This window comes from Mya arenaria, chromosome 6 (assembly GCF_026914265.1).
Source record: "Mya arenaria isolate MELC-2E11 chromosome 6, ASM2691426v1".
Lineage (NCBI taxonomy): Eukaryota > Metazoa > Mollusca > Bivalvia > Myida > Myidae > Mya > Mya arenaria.
In genome coordinates this window covers 13,601,431-13,624,115 of record NC_069127.1, presented here as the reverse complement: position 1 = coordinate 13,624,115, position 22,685 = coordinate 13,601,431, and the positions used below count along the sequence as shown (strand labels likewise).

Sequence of the window (22,685 nt, the reverse complement as noted above, 5' to 3'; positions counted from 1 at the left end):
ACCTAGATCGATGTGTTTGTACCAGACCTAAGTTGACGTCCTTGTACCTGACCTAGATCCATGTGTTGGTACCAGACCTAAGTTGCCGTCCTTGTACCTGACCTAGATCGATGTGTTGGTACCAGACCTAAGTTGACGTCATTGTACCTGACCTAGATCGATGTGTTGGTACCAGACCTAAGTTGACGTCATTGTACCTGACCTAGATCGATGTGTTGGTACCAGACCTAAGTTGACGTCATTGTACCTGATCTAGATCGATGTGTTGGTACCAGACCTAAGTTGACGTCATTGTACCTGATCTAGATCGATGTGTTGGTATCAGACCTAAGTTGACGTCATTGTACCTGACCTTGATCGATGTGTTGGTACCAGACCTAAGTTGACGTCATTGTACCTGACAAAGGCCGATGTGATGTGTTGGTACCAGACCTAAGTTGCCGTCCTTGTACCTGACAGACACTGACGACCCGGGTAAATAGGCACAATCTAACGAAAGGTCTACAGATGATGCAACTCTTAACTCTGACAATATGAACCATTATTTGACGTTCAGAAGAAGAACTACAAGCCTAAATAGACAAAACAAAATATATTGTAACAAATGAAAGTTATGAATCTCAGAAAAAAATGCATATTCAAATTCAACGCGAACGTTTCTGCTTCAATCCTTGGAAATCATGTGCTCATTTATATGCGATTTAATTATCTTTACATTACAAGGACCGGTTGTGTTCAAAGGCGGGTGTGGAATATGGAGTAATGTCGAGGAATAGGTAAAAAGATTAACACCTATTCATCATTTCAGTAATTGTCCTTTGATTTTCTTTCCATGATGTGTTGAGAAGCGGCTCAAAGCATGCCGCGCATTCACCAGGAGCCGCCATGTCAGCACGACACTTGTGAGGAAGCCGTCGGGTAGTTGTGAAAAATGCAATCACAGGGCCGCCGTGCCAATTAGCACTTTGTGTATGGACGCCAAGTGCTAAATCATGTCCAGAAAAGATTCCAGTGCCGAACAGTACGGTTCCATGCAAAATAACGAATTTGGGTTAAGATTTGAAATAAACGAAAACTGACATGGCCGGTCAATGTATGCACTGTTGTAATACAATCATCTAATGATCTCTTATTTAGCACTATTGCACATTTAATCCGTCATGAATACACACATATTATGATTATGAGATAAAACAAACAATTTAATCAGCAGCATCATCATCATAATGCATTTATACAGGTAACGATTACATCATCGAAACTGCCAATATTTGACAACAATCTAGACCACTTGATAACAAACCTGTTTATCAGCCTGATCACATGGACACTCCGGTTCTGACGCTGTCATAACATGAACACCAAACTGAAGATCAGCTTCCCGTATCTTTGGTTTGAATCAGCTTATCTAAGAACAATCAGACTTATTTTTGCAAATTGATATTATGTGACAGGTAAATGTTAACAATTCTATTTAAAACTGACCACGATGTAAGAACATGTATTTCTGTACCAACTCGAGTTGCCCGGGGTTACGTAGAACACGCTGACCGCGCCCTGTGGCGTTAGTTACGTCAAATGGCGAAAACTGGTAATTGATGTTGATTTTCTTGTTTTCAAACGCAATAAAATGTTATAAAACCCGCGCTTGTAAACGCCAGATCAAAGACAAGTAAAGTAAATATTGGGCATAAATATTGACGATGAATGATCGATGCTTGGATGAGTGTTATTACAGATTTTACACACAGCAAAGGAAGGGCCTCTGGAAGAGACTGCATGATTAGAAGTGCACCCAAGGGGCCTCACGAATGTTAAAGAAAGATGTTTTGTAATGATCCGTATATTTTCTTTTTATCTATTTTCGTTTTGCTGCAATATCGACGTTCAATAAGTACAACTCATGTAAATGTTGAATTTAAAATTTTCGTGATACTTGTGTCAAATTTGGAACGATTTCAAAATATCAACAGACTTTTCAGGATAGTTGACGGAGTTAAGAGTGTGTTATGTAATTAGGGCCATCAAGGTGTCGCCACGCAGGGCTCTCAGTCTGACAACCTGTCATAATACCCCCTATAATAATCTAAATCTATTTTCACAGATGGGGTGCATCGTCCGTCCATGATGACCAATGGCACAATATTGACACTGACTGACTTCTTGCATAAATTGTTGTATAAACAACCTTATTTTTAGCTTTTCTCGCAGTGGGAACGGCCGGAATTGACCACTTTTCCCAATTTTCCCAGTACTTCATGTAGAGAAAGGAGCCGAAGTGTTTATGAAATGTCGATGGTCATCACACTTCCGTTTACCTTTGGGATCAGGAACTCCGTGTGAAAAATCTCGAGAACTTCTTTGTACCGGTTATTGGAGAAATAAATAATTAGAAAGATAAGTAAATAGCACATAAATCAATTAAGACTTCATAACTTAATGTGGGAACTTTCATGTTATAGGAGCAACAATAATTATTCAGGAATTGCTTTCTCCGAGTCTACAACAGGTCTCAGGAAAATGCTTTGGAGAAAATCACATCTATTCCAATGCTAATAGAAAACTGGTGAAGTTCTTAATTGTCAGCACAATAAAAATGCAATTAGGCCCAGTTTGGCCCGGCATTGTCAGTTTTATGCTGCTCGAAACATGATAAAGTTTCCACGATGTTAACGATTCGCATTAATTTATCATAATTGAATGAAAATTACTCAGAATTCGTAAATCAAGCAATGGCATATCATCTTAAATGCAAGATAAGGAACCAATCAATTAAAGACTCATCTAGAATTAATTACTGTCATGATCGCCGCTGGGCAGGTGCGCCTTTCCCCCGTGAGTGAGGCCGTGCTGTAACTAGGACCATATGTTTGGATGCTGACGGTCCATGACCAGCTTATGCTCATATTGACGTCAATCAGCTTTTAGAATAATTACGGTTGACAAAGTTATGTCTGCGTTGATTGGTCAAGATGTTCGGAATCATGTTTGACCACAGTGTCGACCACTACGAGGCAGGGGTCAACATGGCTGCGCAATATCATGATTATACCGAATTAAAACGATTTGATCCATATTCAGCCGCGCAGTAACTAGAACTATCTTGCCCGGTGTACCTTAATAAAGCATGCTGCCATAGTTAGCCCATTTAGATCAGTATTTTCTATATAAAGCTATGGGACAAATGCCAAAGCAATCTCATTAGCATTCCTGACAGTATCTGATAGCAGGGAGAAGGACTCATGGCAAACTGCTATAAATGGTACAGATCTGTATAAATAAACCGGCTTAATCGTACTACAGTAATTTCAGATAACTAATTCAGATACTTAGATACCAAAGCCTGCCACTTATGCAAACACTTAACAAAGTACGTACATGTATTTCAATTTTATCAGAAGCAGGAATGGACAAAGTTCTGAGCACATGTTTGAACGTTTCGTCAATCTTGGGCGCCATTCTTACTGTTCATGTAATAATGCACATTACTGCAGTATCGTTTCATTTGGGCAAATATACTGGCCGCAGACAACAAGTGATCGACAAGCGCCACACTGCACAATTCCCGGGAGCCCCTGTCGTCACCGCCCGCCTATGTACTGGGCTTAGAAAGGGACGCTTTGACAGGGTCCGTCCGTAATTGTGCAAACATTGCTGAGTGATGCTGCAAATTAAATTTATCTTGTCACTAATTACAGTCCATTGACCAATGGCAGACGTTTAGGACAGTTTGAAATATTTGAAATAGATTTATTTTGATTTTGTCACGATAAGGGTAATGGCTGCGGGTAATGTAGTTACAACCACGGATTGACGTCCACGTCTTGTCACTTGTCCAGCGTCCAGGTTTGAAATTTTAATTTATGGCCTTTTTGGCAGTGTACGTGTAGAAACACTGACAACCAACTTGATGCCTTCGAATGCAACAGCATGTATCTATAACTTTTAATTTACCGGCCAAGTCCCCAGCGTCATAATTGAACGCGTACAGTTTTCTCTTAAACTGAAAATTAATTGCTTCATGGAGTTAGTTGATACCATTATATATAAAAGTTTCAAGGTATGTCATTGTACCGTCTTAAAATAGCGCCAGAGGCGGCATAGGAAACAAGTGTCGTTATGACGCAATTGTTTAATGACGACGCACGGCAATGTTTTGCCTCCCAAATTGGGTTAAGTTTATTACAGGGCTGTAAAACTTTCAAATATTGCACGAAAAAGTGCCAGAGGTTGTACATGATAGATGTTACATGAAGTTTTCTTTGTCTAGGTTACATAAGTTGATGAATATTGTTTTTCAAGGCGAAACATCCGTATTGACATCACGATTTATTGGAATTGTTAAACAGGAACAGCACTATTTTAAAACTAACATTTACAGCCAAAAAGTATATCCGTGAAAGGTAAATTGCTACCTATAAATCTGAAAATATCACTATGACACTTTATACAACTAGCATTTGCAGCAAATAGTTAACTTTGAACTTATAAATAGATGCTGTAATGGCCTATCATCATCTTCGTTTAATTAACCCTAAGTTTGGCTGCTAGCCTTAATTAAATTGTAATATGGACATGACGTACAATGTGCCAAATAAGTGTTAATTTAGGAATTTTACGAAAGTCAAACAATCGTCAACCATTAATATACACCTTGTCCATTTTCAGGTGTTTCACGACGATTACCGGGGCCTCTGACAGGGGTGATATTTGCCAATATCTTCAGAACATTAATATCAGCCTGGCATGTTTAATTTCGATGCACATCGTTCAAGAACCTGCCAGATTTTAATATGACAATGTCAAATTCGTTGACCCTTATACAATTTATGAATGTCTGAAGGATCGTGCACGCACGATTGAGGCCTGGATTCAACAACATTTTATTTTCTTTAAAGATTATAGAGGTGCAATTTTGGATGCATTTCTGCCCGGATGCGCCCTATGTTAATTGATGCAGATACGGATATCTCAATGATTACCATGGACCAGCCTGACATGGCCGCTGTGTCGGGGCTCAACTCTGGCCCCTGAACGGTTCACTTGCTGGACAGTTGCATAAGCCCCTTCTTTGGTTACCCGACGGTAACAACAATCATCGGTCAAATCCAGAGCGGTTACCGTTACGGAATTTCTTTTACATGCAAAGAACCCCGTCAGGTTGAAATGCCGACACTCGTGTTATTTTAATAAAGTATAATTTGATGACTTCATAAAAGGAGACATAAAACTCAAAGCACAGTTGCATGTCTGTTCAAGGTATTTCAATTTGGAAATGGCTGCCCTTGCGTTGACCTGACATCAACAAGAAATATCTGGATATAAACAGTGACAAGTTCCCTACTAAAACTATATTTTCACAGCCGGGTTGGCTGACCGAGCGGGTTGACGAAAGGAAGTGCCTTCCCTGCAAATGTGCAAACAATTATTAATGGAAGCCATTACATGTCTAAAACAAACTCACTGGCATGAGATAATGACGGGTTTCCTGTGGCGATAATTATTGCCGTGGTCTCCCGGGGCCACTTGTTGGCCGCACTGACCAGAGAGTGACCAGCGCCTCTTGTCCGCATCGGACACTGACCAGTTCCGTCATATCAGGCGGATTGCCGGCCGGAGAGTCTGGTGGCCGTGTAATCAGGGCTCGGGGAATTGGCTGTATAGCCATAGAGGAGAGAAGCCAGTTGTTATATAATCATACTTCAATTTTGCTGAGGTATCAGTCACTGTTCTGGGTTTGAATGCTTACCAAATGGGAATAGTAAATGCTACCTGAGACTTATATAACAGTGCAGTATGTTATAGCTCATTAATTACCTGTGTTAGCATACCTCACACACTTGAACCGTCAGATCAACTTTCAGCCCCTTTTCAATTATTTCATCATTTCCAATCAACTATCTTAGAAAGTGTTACACTGTTCAGTTAGAGATGATATGAACGTCACGGTCAAGGCGTCTGTGGATGGCCGGCTGACCCCATGAAGCCGCTCTGGACGGTCTTCTCCGGAGTCGGCGGGCCGTATGTAAGGACACTAATTGTTCTCACCGCATTACGGCGGGGTTACTTGAAGGTGCTATGATCCCACCGCGGGTCATCGCGATCGGAAAGGGACCAGCAAAACAGAAGGCCGACAATGGAATTACATATACCCCATTAGCAATGTCCGCCGCATGGCTTATAATACTTACACTAAGCACCTTCCTCAGGAGTACCTGTATGTAGTTAAAACATGACTGTCGCCCATGTGGCGTTCGTCTCTTGATAATCATTAATTCTAAATTAAGGTTTAATAGTTTGGGACCCCACATAGCGCGAAAGTGAATAAGGCAACTATGGCTGACCTGCGGGTTGGTGTGGGATAAGGGATTTAAGGAACAACTTTTGCAACTTTCCCATGCCTTCACTGACCCGTCCGTTGTGTCGTGGCGACCAGATTAGTGATAGCTGCAAAGAGAAGCTGGGGCCGAGTTGGAAAATAGTCGACACCCCAAGAGAGTCTGTAGAAAGTGTTGTTCAGGCCGCTGGCTCGTCCGCTCTATGCCCCAAAAATGCAGATTTGGAGACTTCTACAGATATTTATTGATCGGTAAAAAAGATGATTGATATTGATTGTAATGTAAATAAGGGTACTATATATGTGTTGCAAATCATCTGCATAGTAGTTGAAATAATTTGAAACATTCGAGAACTTGCTCTAGAGATCCATTTCTTCCATTATCTCAGTTTTATATTGACCACCAAGGAAAATCGTATCGTCTTAACATCAATGGTTTGTGCTAATCATTCGAGCCCAGTAAACATCAGAAATCAAAACATAAATCATAATTTGTTTCATATATCAACCGGCGGTCATTTAGTTTTGCTGCCCTGTGCCGGTTGCCGGCGGTGACGGCGCGGTTGGCGGCGTTATCTGGTACACATCTCTATCACCTCGGTCATCTCAGGACAAACTCTAAAGTAATGAACATGAAATTCTACTCGTCATACGGAACTTGAAGTTCCATTTCGGGTTTCGTCAGTACAGACATGGGGTAGAGTGGTCAGCATCTGACAGTGTCCATACCTGCGACGTCAGTAAGACTTGTCTAACCCGACGGTATTCCGGAAATCAGGATGACCACCGCTGTTCATCTGTGTGTTGTTGAACAGAGAACCTTTGTGACCCCTTGTCCTTATAACTAATAATTTATAGAGTATAACCCCGTATGTCCCTTGGAATAGCAGGCTCAATTTTCTCTTCTGACATAATAATGACTCGCATAAAGCGTCTGATACTATTCATAGTATATAGTGAAAAAAATAACATTTAATATGTCTAGCTTTAAATAGTCTGTATTTTTTATTATTATAATTATTATTGTTTTACTTTTTTCAGTTCTAGTGATAGGTATATTTTACACGTGTTACGGTTGCCAGGTACTTTTCTTTATTTGCAATAATTTTAATTACATTTCAAATGTTTCACAAGGCTAACTCGACGCAAACAAACCGGTACATGTATATTTCTAGACATACTTTCACGTAAACCTTCGGTTCGAACAAGTTCACATTCCGTTTAATAAGCAAACCTTCCGCTTCAAATACAAATCGCATTTCATCTCTGACTTGATAAACGATTCACCTTTATAAACATGACAGTCCTTATGATTAAAAAAATAATAACTTTTTGTTTTGTTTTAGGTCTACACATATCTACGTATCTTTGTATGAATAAATCAGGATAATTTGTCGAAAAACAATTATTTACACTAACCTGACTTCTATACTAAAAGGTCAAATGTTTCAAATTCCTTCAATAACATAAAACGTACAGGTCTTACATAGCGCAGCGGTATCAGTTTTTTTTTAAAGTCTGTGCATTCTATTGTTCATGTTACATTGCAATATTAATGCTGTCATAATACAATAATGCACTAGCTAGATAGTAGGTAGATACAGATTTAAAGACCATGATTCTGATCAATCGATCCGCAGATATCTGCATCTTATCTGAAGATTACTGCTGCTTATCTGGCAATTAAAATGCGATTGTGGTGTTTATTTTGACATGTGGGCAGCTTTAGATAACCCCAATACCCTGGGAATAGGCGGACATTAGTCAGGATTAAACAAATTTCCCGTAAAAATCGCCCGTTCTTTGTCAATACATTACTAGGCAACACAACTATAGAGAACGTTTCGAAAATGTTGTCAGAAAGCGAGAGTAATCTCAATGATGTAACATCACTCGGCCAGTCGGCTCAATTGCCCCTAGAAGCACTACCTGCATTGGACGAGGGATATTCAATTTAGACATATTTCTCTGGGCTTTTACACGATGCAGCCACTAATCCTTAGATTTGTCATAAGCTAATCACACATACATTGGATCTAATGTCTATACTAGCTTCGAGAACTATGGCTCCAAGTAAGCTAGTCACACGATTATGTCATAAAATCGCCTCTAGGTGTTGTAAAATATTTCCTTTTAATTTTAATATGAAAAGCTATTAAACAAATCTACGCAAACGCTAGTCTGTTTTCTTGCTAGTCGCACAGCGGGCATAGGAACCTAGCTTGACAATCATTCAAGACAGAGTTATCACCCGCATTAGCCTTGCTATACGTGTATGTCAATTGTTCCCTGGCACCATGTGAATCAAGAGGAAATGTTTATATTTATATCTTGAAAAGTTTGGAATTATGGTCTTTACATAGACGCATATCCGAATGACATGTCCGAATTACTATACCCGTATTTTAATAACCGTGTATGTAAGTAGAAAACAGCGCCTTTCCTATTTTATGTTCAAAGTGCAATTCAACACGCTCGTTATTCTTTCAGAATCCTTTATTCAATCTGGGTGTAGGACTGTTATTGGTCTCCAGATTGAATTAATTATAATGTAAATTAAATATTACTTGATAAAAGATCCATCGTCTGTATACTTCACACTAGCGGGGAAACACTAGCGGTTACGCTACTGTATTGGTGTTATGTTTATTACACAAATTTACAGCATGATTGTACAGAAGGGGAATTAGCTCAAGTGGTAGAGCGCTCGCTTAGCATGTGAGAGGTACCGGGATCGATACCCGGATTCTCCAGATTTTTTTTTTCATAGATATATATATTTTTTTTATTCTATATTATAACACCGATTGAAAAACAGAAATTATACTCTTAATAATAAAAAGTTATTATAGACTTTAACCTTTAAACAGTAAACGAAGAAAAACTTATCTTACTAAATTTTAAAAAGTGTTTCAAACAATCAATATGTTACGCATTCCAAATATAATTATTAATTATTTTTTAAATTTAACATCTTAAAAACAGCGCGCAAGTAAAGAAGTTGAAATTGGAAATAATTAATTTTTAAGTTTTGATTGCGTTACATATTAAGATTGACAGGTAATTTCGATTATGAAACACAACCATTCTTCCACATTACTTTGTTTTCCTTGACCATTTTGTTCGACGATTTTATCATGGTTGGAATCATCGCTTGGGAAAGGTACTACACTGTTTGTATGTTTTCTTACCAAATTAAGCTATTTTGTTATTTTTATAAAAGAAAGGACAAACGACCTGAGATCCCTTCCAGCAATTGTGATAGTCAAACATAAAATGACATTCCGCATTCTTGTGGTTTTTAGACAGTTTTCTTATTGATATATCTGTATCTATGTAAACAGTTCGATTTATATTTACACAACAATCAACATTCAGGTGAAAATTAGACCGACACTTTGATGTGGCTAGGAAAGATGGGCAACGGAGGAAGTCTGTGAATTAAATGTAATTATGCTTTCTTATTGTATCATTGATGGTTTGGTAGGTGAATCAGTCCTAGCTGGGCCTGACCCCCCCCCCCCCCCAGCTAAACAAGGACGTACTATTTCTGTGCATTTTTTTACCCTTGTTCACTATGTCTGTAACTTAGATTCTTTACTTCAGCCATAGGCTAAACGTTCAAAGCTACATGTGCTTGAATATTGTAATAATTAAATTGAATGCCATTGATATCCTTCAATAAAACACACTCTCAGCATCTGACCACTTTAGTTCAAAAGGCCGGATCGGAGGGTCCAGTTTCACGGGTCGCTCTGATTTCTGCCAGTCAGGTACCGCAAACAGGCCTTTGTGAGGGGTTGGTTAGTATATCCTTCCGATGTCAGATTTCTACACGAGTAATTAAATCGAGCCTGCTTCCAATTAATTGTTCATTGGTTTCTTGTTTATTTTATAAATATTTATCGTTTACTTAACCGTTAGCCGTTCGTGCTGGTCGCCATGTCAACAAGTGGCCGCGCGTGCCGGACATATGGCAGCTCACGGGTTGCAGGGTTATAACAAGTATATTGCCGGTGACCAGAAGTTTCTATATGCCCTTTTTACAATTTTTTTTTTTTAATTTAGTTTAATTGTTCAATTAGTTGACATTATAATTATATAGGTAATTGAAACTTAAGGTTTGACCACAGGAATTCAATTACTTAATACATGTCCCTCATAATTAAGTGACCTTTTCAAAGTTATATGTCGTGCGGCACATGGGTCGATGAAGATTTTGGTTTTCATGATCTGAATACTTCATTTCTTTTCCTCAATTGACCTAATAATTTATGCATGATGTATGTGTGTTCCGGCTGTTTGACAGACACGGTGGGTTCCGACGTCCCTGGTTTCCGTCTGTCAGCACCGGCCGTCCTCGCTGACTACTGGGAGGCATGCCGTCCACTGCCTAAGACAGACCAGCTATTGTCTCAGCAACGACAGCTTGGAACCATTTGGGTTCATTTGCAATACATTCATATTTCTGGAAAGACAAAAACACGATTGGAATGTTTAATGTTTTATGCTCTCATTTTGGTATCAGGTAATTCGAGGGCGATGCAGCTTGTTCTTTGTCTAGTCTCGTTGGAGATGTATTTTTATGTTAATTTCGAGGCAAATGTGTTTGAATAAAGGCATCCATTCCTCTACAGGGAGCGTCAATTAGATCGCATTTCACCCGACTAGAAACAGTTGCCTTCTCCTGACCTCGACAACAAAGGGTTCAATACACAAAATACATCAAGGTTCAAACCATTAAATTTGAAACTAATCAATACATTGTGATACACAAACGTCTGACGAGACCCCATCTGCTGGAGTCACTGACTCTGTAATTCACAAGATCACGTGGGCAGGTGATTCCGGCAGCTTCTGAATCAGAACCATTGCGAACCATGTGTCAAAATTTGCTACCATATGTCAAAATTGTTACTATATATAGATTTTGACGAAAATTCGCTTGTGGTTTGATTATTACATTTATTTGTATTTTTATCTTTGATTATTTTTTCGGTTCAGTAGACTAAGCACTTTAATCATTCGAAACTGAAAGCCACCACAATGACTTTCGCAATTAAGCATCCCATTACCCTCAATACACAGCCTCCGTTCTCCTGTGGTAATAGCGGCACCTGTCACATCTTCTATTAGACATCTAATGACACTGTTGGATGAAAAGTTTTTAAGTCGTGGCTATATCTTTCACTAGATTGAATTAAAACTTTAGAAATGAAAGAATTTCATTAAAAACCTAGACGACACTGTCAGACTGCAGCTGTCGTACAGTTGTGTGTATTTGTATAGGATTGCGACAGGCTCGTGCCATTTTTACATATCAAAAGACTTTCAAATGTAGGTAATATTACAAAATTACGAGTTTCTTCAGTCTCATCAAAAGGCGATGCGATGCGCGACGAAATAGTTGTTATATGAGGCGGGCGATGTCGGGACCCGGGTCTTACTCCGATATGAGATTTGCGGGTGCTCAACAACTGTTATGTAAGGTTTGACATATCCTCGTATACATGCTACTTTTTACTGTTGGGTGAAACTCTCCATAGAAGAACAAAACAGTTGCACCTATTACTTTTGAAATGCTATTGCCGCCTAGATGGTTTGGCTCGGAAAGAGCGTCAATGGTTTGGCTCGGAAAGAGCTTTAATGGTTTGGCTCGGAAAGAGCTTCAATGGTTTTGCTCGGAAAGAGCATCAATGGTTTGGCTCGGAAAGAGCATCAATGGTTTGGCTCGGAAAGAGCTTTAATGGTTTGGCTCGGAAAGAGCTTCAATGGTTTTGCTCGGAAAGAGCATCAATGGTTTGGCTCGGAAAGAGCATCAATGGTTTGGCTCGGAAAGAGCATCGATGGTTTGGCTCGGAAAGAGCTTTAATGGTTTGGCTCGGAAAGAGCTTCAATGGTTTTGCTCGGAAAGAGCATCAATGGTTTGGCTCGAAAAGAGCTTCAATGGTTTGGCTCGGAAAGAGCTTCAATGGTTTGGCTCGGAAAGAGCTTCAATGGTTTTGACTCGGAAAGAGCTTCAATGGTTTGGCTCGGAAAGAGCTTCAATGGTTTGGCTCGGAAAGAGCTTCAATGATTTGGCTCGGAAAGAGCTTCAATGGTTTGGCTCGGAAAGAGCTTCAATGGTTTGGCTCGGAAAGAGCTTCAATGGTTTTGACTCGGAAAGAGCTTCAATGGTTTGGCTCGGAAAGAGCATCAATGGTGTTGACTCGGAAAGAGCTTCAATGGTTTTGCTCGGAAAGAGCATCAATGGTTTGGCTCGGAAAGAGCATCAATGGTTTGGCTCGGAAAGAGCTTCAATGGTTTGGCTCGAAAAGAGCATCGATGGTTTGGCTCGGAAAGAGCATCGATGGTTTGGCTCGGAAAGAGCATCGATGGTTTGGCTCGGAAAGAGCATCAATGGTTTGGCTCGGAAAGAGCATCAATGGTTTGGCTCGGAAAGAGCTTCAATGGTTTGGCTCGGAAAGAGCTTCAATGGTTTGGCTCGGAAAGAGCTTCAATGGTTTGACTCAGAAAGAGCTTCAATGGTTTGGCTCGGAAAGAGCTTCAATGGTTTGGCTCGAAAAGAGCATCGATGGTTTGGCTCGGAAAGAGCATCGATGGTTTGGCTCGGAAAGAGCATCGATGGTTTGGCTCGGAAAGAGCATCAATGGTTTGGCTCGGAAAGAGCATCAATGGTTTGGCTCGGAAAGAGCTTCAATGGTTTGGCTCGGAAAGAGCTTCAATGGTTTGACTCAGAAAGAGCTTCAATGCTCATCAACGTAGACAGTGAGCTTGGACACTGCGGTACTTTAGTACGGGAGACCTGTTGCCCGAGCCGGCCCGCACAACAGTCTGTTGACGCTGTTGATTCCCGTCACGGTAGGGTGCTCAACAGTAGGCGAACAGTGTAAAAATTTACACCTGCTCATCTTTTTTGTAAAGCAGAGCTAATTCATTACCAGTGAGGAGGCAGCTGTATGCAAATGCGGCTGAGGTCGGGCCACACGAAGATGATGTTCAACTATTTTCATTATTGGCTGACAACAAGGCACTGGAACACGCCGCTACCGGGCCGTATAATTATTCGCGTGCCGATACATCTGCCCCGAGGCCCTTTTACCAGTTTTGCCCTATAAACCCATATCGAATTTAATATCGAATTAGACTATAATATCCAGAACAACGACCGATATTAATTTCTAATCTCATATTGTATCGCCATTTCAGCCGAAATGGGTGGTTAAAATAACGACAATTCAGAAATTTTGATATAAGGTTTAAAGATCGATGCACAGGCTCTTGAGCTGACAGCCCAAAAGGGGTTATTCGCGTGCAGTAAACCAGTTACTATGGCAATATTTTTCTACCCCACCCCCAGAATAATATTATGTATTTGCTGTATGACATCGTTGACTTGTGGTCGCGTGGGTTATTATAATTTCGTATGTTTTATTAGACCGAGTTTCGTTTGAGCAAACATGTATCGGTGTTGAACACTTCAAGCAGCTATTCATACTCCTATGGCAAAACATTTCTATGGATACGAAATGAAAGAACTTCAAAGAGCGACAGATACCGGCACATTGGTGTTCCGAGCTCTCGACTGCATCTGTCGATTGTATTTCTGGGGTTCTCTTTGAAAAAAAGAGCCCCAAAAAGTTGGCACAGCGGTTCATTAGTTATCAGCGTCACATCTGATGCTGCCGTCGCGATATTTAACTAAGGAGTCAAGTGTCGGTGGACTATTGTCAATATCACTCCCAATTAATAACTGATCATGGTGAACATTGAACCCGGAATCAGAAGAGGTCCAAACAAAGCCCGGGTGATGTACGGGTATGTATTCAGTGGACAGCTGGTTCCAGGCTTGGGTACCGTTACCCAGCATTGTTCTTCCTTCATGAGGACAAGGGAGGTCCCGTTAGCTCCATTGTCAGCGCCAGTAGTTAAATATTGTAATTACTAATTAATGGGACACCTGCTTCATTAGCACACAGATGCTGGCGTCGCTATTTCTGGGAAATGTGTATTGGAATACGGGCTCGGATGCCATCACAGCGACTGAAATAGGGTGATAGGCAGTTATTGCGATACCTCATCTCATATTGGGTCTCAATGCCAGAATAGCATTTGAAGCAAGACATTTATTAAAAGTACGGAATCAGAATCAAGAATACTTGGATTCTGGAAATATGAAGTTAGTAGGTGTCCCTGTATAACAATTGAAAGTGGCATTCTTATTCAAAATCAATACATACACATGGTTAACAAGCATTAATTTTGACTATAAACCTTAAATCACCCACTAAATAATGCATTTATGGGAAATATCAATTACTGAAAACAAGATTGTCAAAGTGATTTTAATAGCAGAAAGCGCAAAAATATTAAATGATTGATGAATGCTAAAATATTTACTGTGGTCTACTGTCATCTCATAAGGTAGAAATACCGTGTTTTCTGCACCTTTCTTTCAAATTAAACTCGGTATCCTCCATAAGAACCATTTTTTCGACATCCTTTTTGGAATATTAATACAAATTTATTAATTGTGGTAAATCTTATATGGGAGTAAGAGTTCATGTTTTAAGTAAGTGAAACGTGCCCCGTACGTGCCTTTTTGACCTTGCCTCTGTATCATAGCCTACATTTCGGGCAATTCAAACTTACAGACCCTTGGTTATTGGCAATTTGTATCTAATTATGTTTGTGTGAAGGAATGTAATTAGCGCTAATGTTCTTTGTACACCATGAAGTCCACCTTTTGTCCCGAAACAAGTGTTTCTCTTCATTTCAAAACATATTCGATTAGCACTTTAAGCTTCACCTTAAATTGTTATTCATTTTAACACTTTAATCTTTTTTTATCGTTGTAATGTACCTAACCCAAACCTATCCCATTTCCATTGTGTGTCTCAATTGCTCCATTATAAGCGCACCTTTGATCTCGCTGTCCACTTCTCGCTGTCCACTTACTGTCCGAAATTCGCCTGATCCGTGTACCCGACATTTACTCATAGGTGACCGACCCTTATACAGTATGTATAGAGAAATTTCGATATTTTAAGGTCTTTAGGGGCATGAAGCGATCTGTTGTATCTGAAACGCCTTAAGAGGAGAAGAAATGGAGGGTTAATTGTAGGCAAAGCTGTAAAGTGACCAGTCCGACCAGTCCGGGTGATTTATTTTGAAGGACACAAAATACGTGTTCTTAAGATTATTTCAAAACAGGTTCGGTAGAACTGGTATTTTTCTCGGCGGGGCGAGCTCTGTCCCACCGGCGCTGTACGGCCGTGGCTGATCGAGCACAGGGAAATGCGTGGATAGATGTGGCCGTAATCCACTTGACAGCTCTCGTAGCCTGGGAAGGCGTAGATTTCTTTAGAAAATCATTGTAAGATTGCGCAACATGGTCCGGCCGCCTGTCAAATAATCGCACTAAGATCCCCATACCGCACTGGGTAACCGCGCGCCCGGGCTCGGATGTTTGGGCTCGGATTAGCATCCTTTATAGTTGGACCTGGGAAATCATGGTGGTCCCAGTGACACGCTGGGATATGAGAGGCTCGGACCGTCTTTTGGACGTAGGTTACGTCAAAATGGGCAGTAAGGTATTAATGATTATCCCTCATGAAAACAATGGTATCAATGCTTCTTAAAATCAAAGGAAACGTATTACCATGCGGCACATTCTTAGGTGTAACATCGTCCAGGGAGGCATATAGCGGCTGATCACGATAAACACGAACAGCCTCTTCTAACAAAGGCAGAAACATGTCAAGAGAACAAAAAAGTTAACTAAGTAAAACATTCCTTTGCAAGACAATAAACATACGAAATGAATAATCGGGCATATGTCGGATTGCTTTGTGCCGAATGTAGGATGTCGCGGGGTCACGCTGGATCTATTACAAACTTAATACACCTTGATTACCTACAGAGCAGCACAAAGGATACACCAAGTCATATCATTTCTTTGTTGGTCCTATGAATACATTTCACGACCTACTTGCATCCCATAAACCAACCTAGCTGTATGATTCACATGCTTAGGAATGCTGCTCTATTTACATAGCTTGTTATTATTTATATTAATGATGTACTGGTTGATTATGGGTCATTTTTCTGTGCGAAAATGTGCTGATAACATGGAAAAGTGACATAAAAGAATCTACTGACTGTAACGGGCCGCATATCCTGCGCCGAGGTCGTGTCGTGCCGACCTCCATTGTCGGACCAACTTCCGGTGCAAAACTGTATTTGGAAAGAGCCGTTTGACAATAGGGTATAAAATGCGTGCTCACGCATAAATGAATAAGTGAACACGGAAATGATGATTTCGTTTCGAAATACATTATTTTTCTTGAAAAATAAAAAGGGAAATACTTTTAAGAAAATATTAAATATTCGTTTTGGTTCTTGAAAAATAAAAAATCGTAAAATTAATTTATATATATATATATATATATATTAAGTTCTTGAAAAATAAGACTAAATATTCTTTTTAAAGTGACTATCTATGTTATACCCTCTCTTGTAGTCTCGTGTAGACCCCCAAAAATAATTTACGTTAACGGCGATTTCGGGACCGGGTTCGTTGCACAGAATGTCCATACAGCTATTTTACGGTTAAATGACAATAATTTGGATAAACTACTGATATCAAATGGCTGACACGACATTTCTACTTTTGTCATGACGATACGATTGTCTATTGTCACGCTCTTTTTAAAGTTACTCTTACCTGCTCAATATCGAAATGGGAATTACATGTTTTCCCTAAATTGAACAAATGTAAACTGGATATATATGTACTTTTCGTTTCAATGCGGTCGTATGTCGCTGCCAGACGCTACCGCCGTCAATGGGCGAGCCGGACCCCCTGTACGGAATGTGAGTCCGACCCCCGGGTACAGGGTCAGATTTCCCTCATTGTTGGCTCGGGTATCTAGACAGAGCGCGGTAGGTAACCCATTATACAATACTGGGCCTCTACTAGATACGACTTACTTAATGGATGCAATGTTGGGAGAAATATTTGCCCAAGGGCTGAACATGCTTACTGTTCGTACTTGTAACTTGTTAGTGTTTTAATAAATTATCATACAAACTTCTGAATAGAGGTTCACAAATAAAAGTAGTTAAAGAAATAGGTCACACATACTGATAATAAAATATAAAATCAAACAAAATAAAACATATAACGGATTTGCAATGATAAAAACGTCACATTCAGATTCATCAACAGAACAACAAGCGACTTCACGGCTCACTCTCTCTTCTCATCCGGGGGCCGTCGGTGGTCCGAGCACCTGTCCCCCGTCACGCACCACGGCACGATGTCGCGTGCCGCACGCGCCTGCAGTTCTGAGAGAAAGTTAAATGGATCCAATTAAATATTAAAAACTATAAAAGTGTGTATTGATATGGACATAAAAGGTTGCGGAATGAATGAGGACACCACTTGTTTGATCAGATGACGCGAAAACACAACAGTTATTCAGAAAACAAATGGCTTAAAGCAAAGTATGCGCGATGTGTATCGCGATGTTGCGCCGCAATATGAAGCTACTGTGATATTTCAAGCGTTTATTTACCAAATTTGATTGATAGTATTTGTTTTTGTGCTTTGATTAATATTTCAGCTGTCGTGATGCAAATTCTAGCCATCCTGCGGGCACTGTTGTATGTCGGAACTCTTGAAGCTCCGATCGTCGGAATGCAAAGTCACCGCTACATTTGCACAGTGATGTTTGTTTAAGTAAGATCGCTTTGATTTTCCGCCGGGAACGCGACAGATGGCGGTTATCGTTGCCGACTTTATGAATGTACCGTTATCAAAACATATTCATACCCCAAACGTTGGATAATATCGCCAATTATTGCCCGTTTATTATTATAATAATAATTCCGCTTTGATTTCCTGGCCTTATCTGATGATTTTGACTTGTAACATGACAGTAGAAATGTTATCAAATAATTTCGGTACATTATAAACAATAAAATTTGCACAAAGCTTGAAAAATATTTGCAAAGATACAATCAACGATAATGCAATAGATTGTGGTTTGGTAGCCTCAAACCAGAAAAGGAAAGTTATACGGAAGATGAAAAACGAACGGAAGATGAAAGTAATAGCTACATCTCTTCGAGTTGACATTGAAGACAGACTTTTAAGCTGCCTGGGTTACGTACACGTAATTAGATGCCTCTAAGAACTAAGGTTTCACTTTACCCATGACCCAATGTTTGTCCGGAGTCACACGTCCAGGTGAGACTGACCGTTGGTCACCTCGACTGACCGGCCCGGATGTCTCGACTGACCGGAAGTCGCCATTTACGCACATACCAGATAGATACCCGCTATCGCTGGCTACGACAATCACATCCTACTTATAACCATATTGTGAAGGTTATGGTCACACCACTTTCGTTTAATCTTCGACATCGGCAGGTAGATACAAAACTATCTTAAAATTCGACAGTTTAATGACCAGATACATTGTTTTCAAATACTCGTAATATTATCTGTTCCAAAATTAAAGTTCGTCATTTAAGATAGTTATATGTTGAGAAGGTCGCAATAAGTGGTCATTTCCTCTTGTTAGTGGCTGCCCTATCCGTGATGACCGCTGGTCAGTGTAAGATGACCGTACATTAAATTATGATTGGGAGACGTACTTTGTAATAATTTATCCCTTCCTTCTGCACGGACTCGGGAAACCTTTGAAGTTTTTGGAGAAAATTATGTGGATTGAATTTTAACGATTTATTGAAATATGATAGATGAAAATGAAAGCGGTTCCGATCCGCCGTCCAGCTGAGAACATTAATCATAGAGCGATTTCAGAAAACGTTGGTTTGGGTTCAAGGAGTCTGAAGGAAGGAGTCACTGGCAAAAATGGTCTGGTATTTAATCAAATTCATTCAAAACTGTGTCCATGCTATAAACGGCTAAGAAGATATCTAGACAATCTGTTATTTATTCCAATTCATGTATCTTAATTAAAAATATTATAAGGTTTTTTTAATTAATAGCTATGTGGCAACAAATTCCCCTGTTACAAAAAAGCACCAAAAATATCGCTTATATTGTTTTACACAAATTATGTTTTATTTGTTTTGATCATTGAAGTCAAATGAGTTTAACATGATAATACATTAAAAACGTATTATATATTGCATTAACCTATACTGTGCGCCCTTTGAAGTTTGTTCACTTTTTAGGAATTGACTCAATAGCCATATCAACACCTTTAACCAAGAAGAGTTTCGAGATTTGATGACTGATCGAGATACAATGCCCGTAGCCCTGTAGTTTAGAGGATTACTTTAATAGCATTTACCTTTCTGTAGGGTGTCAGTCATATTAACACCTAAAGTTAAATAAAGACACGAATATGGCAATATTAAGACGGAAATGGGATATTATGGGGCATTATTCTAACTAAAGAATCCCGTGGCAGGTTCGCGTCAGGGCGTCTGTCGATGAAAGCCCCAAAAGATTGATATTAAGTATGCTGTTCCTTCTTTTAAAACTGGGGAGGGGAACAAAAGGCGAAGGATTTCATATTAAATATTTTCGGATTTTTACCAATCATTTAAATCACTAATGTCAGATGAACCTAGGCTGATATTTATACTGGATAATCCTCATCCGCAACACAGCTGTAATTGTAACTACTTACGATATAGATATTTTAACCGTGACACGTATTTGCTTGTTTTTCTTTGCGTATATGACCATTTAAAAGGCCGAAAAGTAATCACTTGCTATACATGTAGACTGGTACAGTATAGAGCTAGAATGTTTATCACAATTTAAATATTTAACGGATACAAGCATAAAAAATACACATTGACAGACCATGACAAATAAATCATAAAACTTTCCGGTTTCTAGGAATGTCCTGGAATGGTTCGTTTGGAGCATATGAAAGCAGACCATTCACGAGAATTGATCAATCCCATATCAAGAAACTGTTTTTAATATTTCTTACTCAGATGAACGGTTTGATAATTAAACTACGATTGGTGCGGACATAGGCGGCCACCGCCAAGAGAGCCAGTTGTCATTTGGACATTTTGTTTTCAGCATTCAACTATCAAAATTCGCCAAAAGCTTCTATCGAGAAATAAAAATGCTGTCTCGTGTGCTTGGTACATATACCGATTTAGTTTTTGCACGGCGACACAGGGTGCTTTATGATGAAGGTCACATGTCCGGAATGTGGTCGTAAATATGTACATGGACTGCGCGACCCGGGCGCGGGCCAAATAGGGCAGCGAGCCCGGCCGCGGATGCCCAGACTTAGGCATAGACGGTCACCCGATAGGCATATTTGCATTACCACAATGCAGTTAGCAATCGATGACGTAGTTAAATGTTCGATTCCATTCTTTATATTGATAATTTGGAGTAATTGATTGATTATTGATTGTAATGTGATATGAAGTATTCTAAAAAGGTCAGATGTGTGAATGTAAGGTATGCAGATCATGATATTTAATGATTAATTATATCCAATGTAGGCCAGGCGGGGTCATGAGATGAGATCGGTTGACTTTGAGACGCACTTCATACGTCGGTGCCTCCTGGCTCAAGAGTCTGACTAAAGTGCTGAGTTGGTAACCTTATACAGCTTGTGGTCGGTAAATATTTTACCAATTCCGGTTGTTCCGCACTAAACAATACATCTGTCCTGCTTTCACGCCAAAGCCAGAAAATCAAAACATAATATAATACTAGTATGTCGTGAGTTTACCAACAGTTGACTAGAGGTCGTGCGTTTTGGCATGATTGTCACGCGGATCAGGCAAGAATCGAACAATTCCGAGGGAGATGGCGGGAAAGGCAGATGCAGACGAGACTTCAGATTCAGCAGAAGGCAACAGATGCATCGGTATTCAGAGTAACATCAAAAGTTTCCGGAAATCAATAAGCCAAAGAGGATAAATTACCGCGTTCAATCTCGGCACCAAGCAATCATTTCCTTAATTTGAGTATGAGTACTAGATTGATGTCGACGTGATGTGCGGGGAGCATCCACTTCACGGGACAATCAGACGATTGAATGTGCGCGTGCGAGCAATTAGCAGAGGACATCGTGAGTACCTTTCCCGCCAAGGCGTCGGCATCTGTTGATTCGTCGGCACGACAGCAGCACTGACACCACCTGATGGACGGCAATGGTATCACGAGACAATCTACATGTACATGATATGTCTCCGCTGTGATAAGGGGACATTACTGATCTTCTTTGATATTTCTAAAAAAACACAAAACATGAAGACCATGTACCGGCAGTATGGCCTGGAAATGTTTCGAGAATATTGAAAACTTTTTAAGCAACATGATGGAAAATCACCACACCTAAAAAACTAGCACATTGTGCGCAGGCGCACTGAACTTGAGTGCAAAGTGGTGCATCCCCCGTGTACATAATTTAAATCCTTGCAGGTTCCCTTTCATACCTATATATAAATAACGATGGTTCGATAATAATACCAATGAGATGGTTTACAAAATGTAGTTCCATGTTCGGGTCTTGTGGCATTTTCAGACAAATGGCGGGTTGGTACCTAGTTTTCACGTGAAAACTGGTACAACTTTTGACATAGCCACCTTACTTTTATATTGGTTATATCCTTATCCTTAAAAACGTTCAAATATATCAGCATTATAACTTGCAGGCATGTTCGCATCATTCTGGTTCAAATAATTGAGTTTTTCTCTCAGCTTTTCAGAAAACGGGGCACCGATGGTATCCATACTGGGTGCTCTTGTTCTAACTTTTTATTATAAATTATATTCTTACGCTTGCTACGTTATCTCCACGCTGGCCCGAGGTCTCCGCCTGTTTTGTCTATGGTCCATCTGATATAGCGTAAAGCAGTGATATCGCTATCTCCCGTCAAAGTTTTAAAACAACACAGATTTTATCAAGATATTTTTATTGCTTCAATAAGGCATTTAGAAGTTGACATCAACTCACAATTTTCAAATAGTAACATGATTATTTTTTAATGTGCATAGTAAACCTTCGGCGGTAAAAAACAGCAAAACTCGAAAAATCGAAAGAACTGCAAACTGTGTAACAGTCAACAAAAGTCAAACAAAACAGGACCGCTTGTACGCATAGAAGCCAAACATGTCCCCTTGTTGCCAGTAAATCTGGCTGACCGAAAGTGGTCTTCCATTGGACCATCAAGTGTTGACAAACATGATCATACAGTATTCAAGAACATAACAGGAACTTTGAACTTCGAATTTGGAATAAGAAACAATAGCAAACACTAAATAGACATTGAGACATACAAGTTCAAGTTTAAACTTTTACCTTTATACAAATACGTCTAATTACTA

At 39.8% G+C, this 22,685-nt stretch overlaps 1 non-coding gene across 1 annotated transcript; it reads left to right on the top strand.

Moving 5' to 3' along the window:
• The first annotated feature begins 9,017 nt into the window (after positions 1 to 9,017).
• On the top strand, positions 9,018 to 9,090 carry Trnaa-agc (transfer RNA alanine (anticodon AGC)). Its single transcript has one exon. It is a non-coding gene; the product is annotated as a tRNA-Ala (tRNA).
• Positions 9,091 to 22,685: the final 13,595 nt, after the last annotated feature.